Raw genomic sequence first — 5,929 nt, 5'->3', positions numbered from 1 at the left:
ATTTTCAAATGTAGCTTAAGAGTTAATGAAGATTCATATTCAAGTCTTCATTCTAGCTACTTTTCTTGCTAGGATGATATGTAAGGGATGAATATAGGTAATGTATTGGGGAAAGCCCTGGAAGGGAGAAGGACATTTATGAGGAAATAAAACTGTGCATTTTGTGCCCACGTCAATCCCACACTAGATCATTGCCCTTGTGGAATGAAGATGAAGCATGATGTGAGAGAGGAGAAGGATGAGAATGAAACACCACTCCGTGAAGCCTCCATGCCATTTTCTCAATTTTTTGTATCCAACGAAGTCCACAAGGGTAAATGTGCCACCACACACTCAAGCATGGAGACTTTTTTAAAGAGCCAAGGTAAAAAACTCACAGATTTATCACTATATCAGTGCCCTTTGGAAGGCACTCCTAACAACAAGAAACCGTCCCATTAAAGTCTACCCAAGGGAACCCCTAAGGAAATTTTATGAGCGTGCGGGAGGGGAAGAGAAGACACAGACATTCGGGTAAACACCTAGTACTGCTAGAGGATTACATGGCCATCTATTGACAAATGCCACCTATCCTAATCATTGCCTTCAAGTACCCTATCTCACTATCGGCCTTTGTAAAAGAATAGGGCAAAAAAAGTAGGGGGGATTTTTTCTCCTGTTAAGCCATGTATACTCCAATTTTTCTTAATACCACCTTCCACGATCTATTAAAGACCTTAGTTTTGCCTTACACAAGTATCAAAAGATGACCTTCTACACATCCAAACCATTGGGTCTGATGTGACCTATATAAATTGCTGATCATGACTTTTGCCATCAATAGTGTTGAGGGATGAGGATTGAGTCCCCACATGCACGTGTCTTTGTGTGTGCACGTGAGTGAGAGTAAAGAAATTAAATGCCTATATTAAAGTCCAAGTCCATGGGAGACATCACGTTGAGTGAGAGAGATAGCCCGGGCACATGTGTGCCGGAGTTAGGAGTCCGTCAAGAATGCACCCAATCTGATGCTATCGAAAATATGGGCACATGCTGCCTGAAACTGGCCAGAACGTAATCGAAGTTATGGGCATATGTTCAGATAGATCGTAATCTGCATCGTTGTGCGGGCTACCCTTCCCTGGCAAGAAACCATTGGCTACCGTGAAGTTGCCCGAGGCAGCCTGACTGTGTAGTCCGTTTGCACACGACAGGCAACAGATAGCAATCCGTTTGCTCTTCTGGTGGGAGATATCGGACACCTCAGCAATAGTCTACTAGAATCGCCTCATGTGCTCAGGGTGAGAGAGAGAGAGAGCGCCTTTACTTATCCGAAGTTAATGAACCGAGCTTTCACCACCAAGACCGACATGGAAAGAGAATTGTGTGTGTGTGTGTGTGTGTGTGTGTGAGAGAGAGAGAGAGAGAGAGAGAGAGAGGATTGGAAAGATGCCACCTCTCTTTTGATGCAGCAAAGCTTCTGGCTGTCGCTGCCTTTAAATTGCTCGCCTTGCAGAGGCACACAAAGAATCCCTTCTGGACTTCAAAGCTGGGCCAACTGCTTCTCTCATGAGCTTCTCTGCGCCTCCTAAGAACTGCTCGCCTGGCTTTGAAATCTAGAGGGGCTTCTCAGTCCACTTCTACAAGCTACATAAGGCGCCCGGCCGAGACCTATGAGAGTTTCTGTAATTACGTGCTCTTCGATCTTCCATCTGTCATGACGGAACAAGCGACACTAGCACAAATCAGAACGAAATGCGCCAGCAAATGACTCTTCGACAAAGTGTTTTGGAGAGCTTGGCAAACCTGGAATGTCTCGAGATTCACAATGCCGTTATCGTTCTGCACACGCTTACATCTCTTCTTTCCCATCCTGAAGTATCAATCTGTTAAATTCGAGCTTACGTCTCTCTCTCGCTCTCTCTCTCTCAAAAACACACAGACACACACATACACACACGTTTTTTGTAAAAGCTCTCTCTCACACACTCGCCTCACTTACACACACACACACACACACGGGCACCTTCATCCGTTACGGGAATCGAAAATTCAACAAGCCCTTCACGACTTCCATGCGGACGCCTTCTACACGCAATGCACAAGGTGTTTCTTCCAACAAGAGGCCCACTCGCTGAGTAGGAATCTGAAGCACAAGCAAGGCCACTGAGCGAGCCTCATCGCTGTGCGTTGACGAAAGCTAACGTGCGGGAGGAGAGATGCGGAGTGCGAGGTCCTCGAAAGCGAATCTACAATAGACGACGAACGAATGCTACGTGGATGGCATCTTTGATGTGTGCGATGGCGGGGTAGAGAGCTGAGAAAGAAGCCAAGGGAAGAGGTAAGAAGAGAGCAAAGGTTGTAAGGTCGGAATGCTCAGCAATCAACAATAGCACGTTCTTTCTCTCTCAATAGAACACGCTCTCTCTCTCTCTCTCTGCATCGACGCTGCAGCTAGAAGACATTAGGTCTAGTTCTTGCTGCTGTCTTCATCGTTGCTTTGAAGACTGACTCTCTCTCTCTCTGGCTCTGCTCAGCTGCGACAATTGAGTTATTTGGGTGTTGAAGCCTGCTTTGTTCTCGAGCTCAGGAGCATCCCGCAACAGTGAAGGCGTCAAATCACCGCGGCTCTTTGTACAGATTTGATTTCCATTTATGCGCTCTCCTCTCATGATCACTTCTTTCTTTTTCGACACACATCAATCAGCACCAGTGTTTCTAGATACAAATTTCAAACAGCAACTGTGTTCGCGTGTCAACATGCATGCACGGTCTGTAAGCAGACAACCGTGTTACCACTCCACCCGTCCGGCTGCGTGGCGCGTCGTCGATGGGATATTTTAAGGAAGGCCTGTCGAGATGCATTGGGTTCCACGGTATCACATGGAAATAATCTTTATAAGACGTATCTATCCGTTGAGCACGAACGAGGGTGTACACTCTAGACGATGGCAGACATAGGCTTCGTTGGAATATGTGGAGTAAGATCTTGCAATTACGGCCGTAATTCCTTCGGCCTACCATGAGGCCTTTCAAGGAACTAGGGAGGCCACAAGACACCTGTTAGCTTTGCAGCTGTTTGCAAGTCGATCTAAGAGGAGCTCTCCGTGTGAGCTAGCAGGGCTGTCCCAGCTTCGCTAGCAGCTTGTTTTCAGGTCCCCATGAGCTTGGATCCTTATTGGACTCAACATTTGACTCCCAAGCTAGCCTTCTTAAAATCCTCATCTTTAGCCCAGCCTTGGGCTGCTAGACTGGAAGAACAGGTTTCAGGGTGCATTAAATGCAATTTTGAGCTTGTGAAGAAACTGGATATACTAGTTTCTTGCACAGTGCAGAGTGAGCAGCAGGTTGAACCCGTGGGCTTCGTCATTTCCTGGTAGGATTTGACACAGGGGAACATTCCCACTACAGGACTATGGCTGCTCACTAGGCATCCCTCCCTAGTGCCAGAGCTGGCGCGGGGAGGCTCTCTAACTTGGCCTTTGGTTTCCAATTTCTACCCTTGCAATTTGGAGGGGCTTGGCTTGAAACCACCCCAATGAAAGGTGTCTAGTACATTCAGGGGAGTGGCTTTCCTTAGGGCTGCACTGTGGATATTTGAGTTGTAACTACAGTTCTCTATGTCAGACTACTAGGTCATAGCAATAAAAAATAGTGTACATAGTGTGTATAAGCCATTCTCTAACACATTCAAAGTTCTCATATCATTTGAAATCTTTACAAACATTCAAAAATTACAACCTACATGTTGAGAGAGAAGAACAAGAGACGATAGTGTTGAGATATCGAGCTCCACTCATGATATGCCAGGGTGACCATTGTGCATTTATCTCACCGACTTGTTAGCTGCACATGCGGTTGGTACACCACCCATGAATAATAGCTAGATGACAGCTATCTTTATGTACTCTAGTTAGTGGCTCAGTTAGTATGCCACCTTAGTTAGCTGAGTTTGGTTTGAGACCCACATATAGGGTTCACCTAGTCTTTTGTACTTAGAGTTCTTTTGGCTTTCACAACTAAGAAGAGGAAAACTGTTTTCAGCCTCCACCTTTCTGTATATTTCCCCATTGTGTATGTGAGAAAGCTGCAAGTGAGACTCCTTCCTTCTCTCCCACTCTCTTCACATGGTATCAGAGCTCGGTTCGTGGTAAGGAGCTCAAGAAAGCAAACCAAGTTCGCAGTGTCCTAGTAAGAGGATTAGTGTTGCTTTCTTTTTTTTTGAGTTTAGGCGCAAATCTTTGCAGGTAGCACAGTCGGAAAGTGCAAGAGTGCACTGTCTCATGTTGGGATGCCCTTTGCGGTGTGGCGAGAGGGCAGTATATATGTTGTTACTTGTCTAGATTGGAAACTCTTTGGAATGGCTTGTCACTTAGGACTAGGTAATTTCATGGCTTGGAATTTTAGTTTAGTTTCATAACTTATAGATGAAGAGTAAGGTAGTTGCATGTGACATTGTACTTAGCTTTGAAAAAATAGGTGATTTTGATTTTATGCATGAAGTATAGAAGTTTTTACTTGTTCAGATTGTAAACTCTTCGGCATGACTTGTCACTTAGAACTAGGTAGTTGCATGGCTTGGAATTTTAGTTTTTTTCATACCTTATGATTTCATTCTAAATCGATGAAATATAGTACATAGATACTAGCAAAATTTAGGAAAATGGTAGAGTAGACATTAGTGAATGAAATGATTTACTTTCGAAATAGTTTATGTTTGTGTATATGATTTTCTTACTTTTAGCATGTGTATTTATTTATAAGCATGTAACTATAGCTTGTAACTATACCTAAAGTAAAAGTCAATGGGCTGGTTGGAGGTTCCCTTAAGTTGACCTGTAACAACTCATTCATTGATGAATAATATTATATACCACATGCCAGATAGAGGTTTGCTTAGGCCGACCTGGAACATGTCATATGTGGTTAAAATTCATACTATATATTACTGAAACTCTACAAACTTGTATTTAAGAGTGATGGGGATATATTTGACTTTGAGCCCATTGTGGGCTCGCTTATGTCGGCGTTTGCATCTCGCTCAAAGTCTAGCCAGTTGTGGAGCTCGCAATTTCTGGCTCATAGCAACTCGCAAAATTATGTTGCGTATGTGTGGAAAGATAGTGATATACATAGGTTCACTATCCTTATGTTTTATAGATTATTAGGTGAAACAAATCAGGTATGAATATATTACATCCATTTTAATTTGTAGCTTTGATTATAATTGAAACCCCATAGTACAATATACATAGGAAAAAAAAATATTGAGGAGTGAGGATATTAGGTTAACAATTTCTCATAGCTTAGAAAGTAGTAGCAAAACAATTTTTCATAGCTTGGAAAGTAGTAGTAAAATTAGTTATAAGTACTTGTGTAAGTGATGCTAGCTATTGCACCAGTGTGTGTAAAATACCGACATATATCCGTCAATAGAGCATGATGTTGCAAATGATCATGGTAGATAGATGCTTACTAGAGAGAGGGTGGAATGTGGGAAAAGGCAATTTGCCATTCCATGCCTATTTTAAGAGGTAGATTACCACATTCACAATCATCCAATTACGTCGAGAGAGACAAGACAATTGAATGATTTCTCTCTCTTGAGGTCTAGCAAGCTTGCATGGAGTATTCTAAGTTAGTATTCCAAATAGCCACATTGATTTTGGACATAGAACTGCAAATGATTCAAGAAAGTGTGATGTGTCATAGATCCTAAATGATATGGTAGTATCCAGAACATGATTACTAATGTAAATATACATAGAAGTTATTTAAGTTTTTGTATGTTTCTCTTACAACCTTTATTGAAAGCATGGCTCCAAAAAAACGAGGAAGGAATCGAACAAAGGCTTGTGATTACATTACCATGTTGCCTAACAAGAAGTGGAAATGCAACTTTTGTCATGAGGAGTACTCAGGCTCTGGCACAAGAATGCAAAAGCACTTC

At 42.8% G+C, this 5,929-nt stretch overlaps 1 long non-coding RNA gene across 1 annotated transcript; it reads right to left on the bottom strand.

Moving 5' to 3' along the window:
* Window positions 1–1,307: 1,307 nt before the first annotated feature.
* Window positions 1,308–2,090, bottom strand: LOC147901067 (uncharacterized). Its single transcript, XR_015541249.1, has 3 exons — window positions 2,006–2,090; window positions 1,786–1,852; window positions 1,308–1,691 (listed from the first exon to the last, which is right to left on the bottom strand). It is a non-coding gene; the product is annotated as an uncharacterized LOC147901067 (long non-coding RNA).
* Between the last annotated feature and the right edge of the window lie 3,839 nt (window positions 2,091–5,929).

The sequence above is a fragment of the Dipteris shenzhenensis genome, chromosome 6 (assembly GCF_047967505.1).
Source record: "Dipteris shenzhenensis isolate YYH24624 ecotype China chromosome 6, Dip_SZ_1.0, whole genome shotgun sequence".
Taxonomy (NCBI): domain Eukaryota; kingdom Viridiplantae; phylum Streptophyta; class Polypodiopsida; order Gleicheniales; family Dipteridaceae; genus Dipteris; species Dipteris shenzhenensis.
The sequence above is the reverse complement of the archived record's forward strand: the minus strand, read 5'-3'. Positions and strand labels throughout refer to the sequence as shown.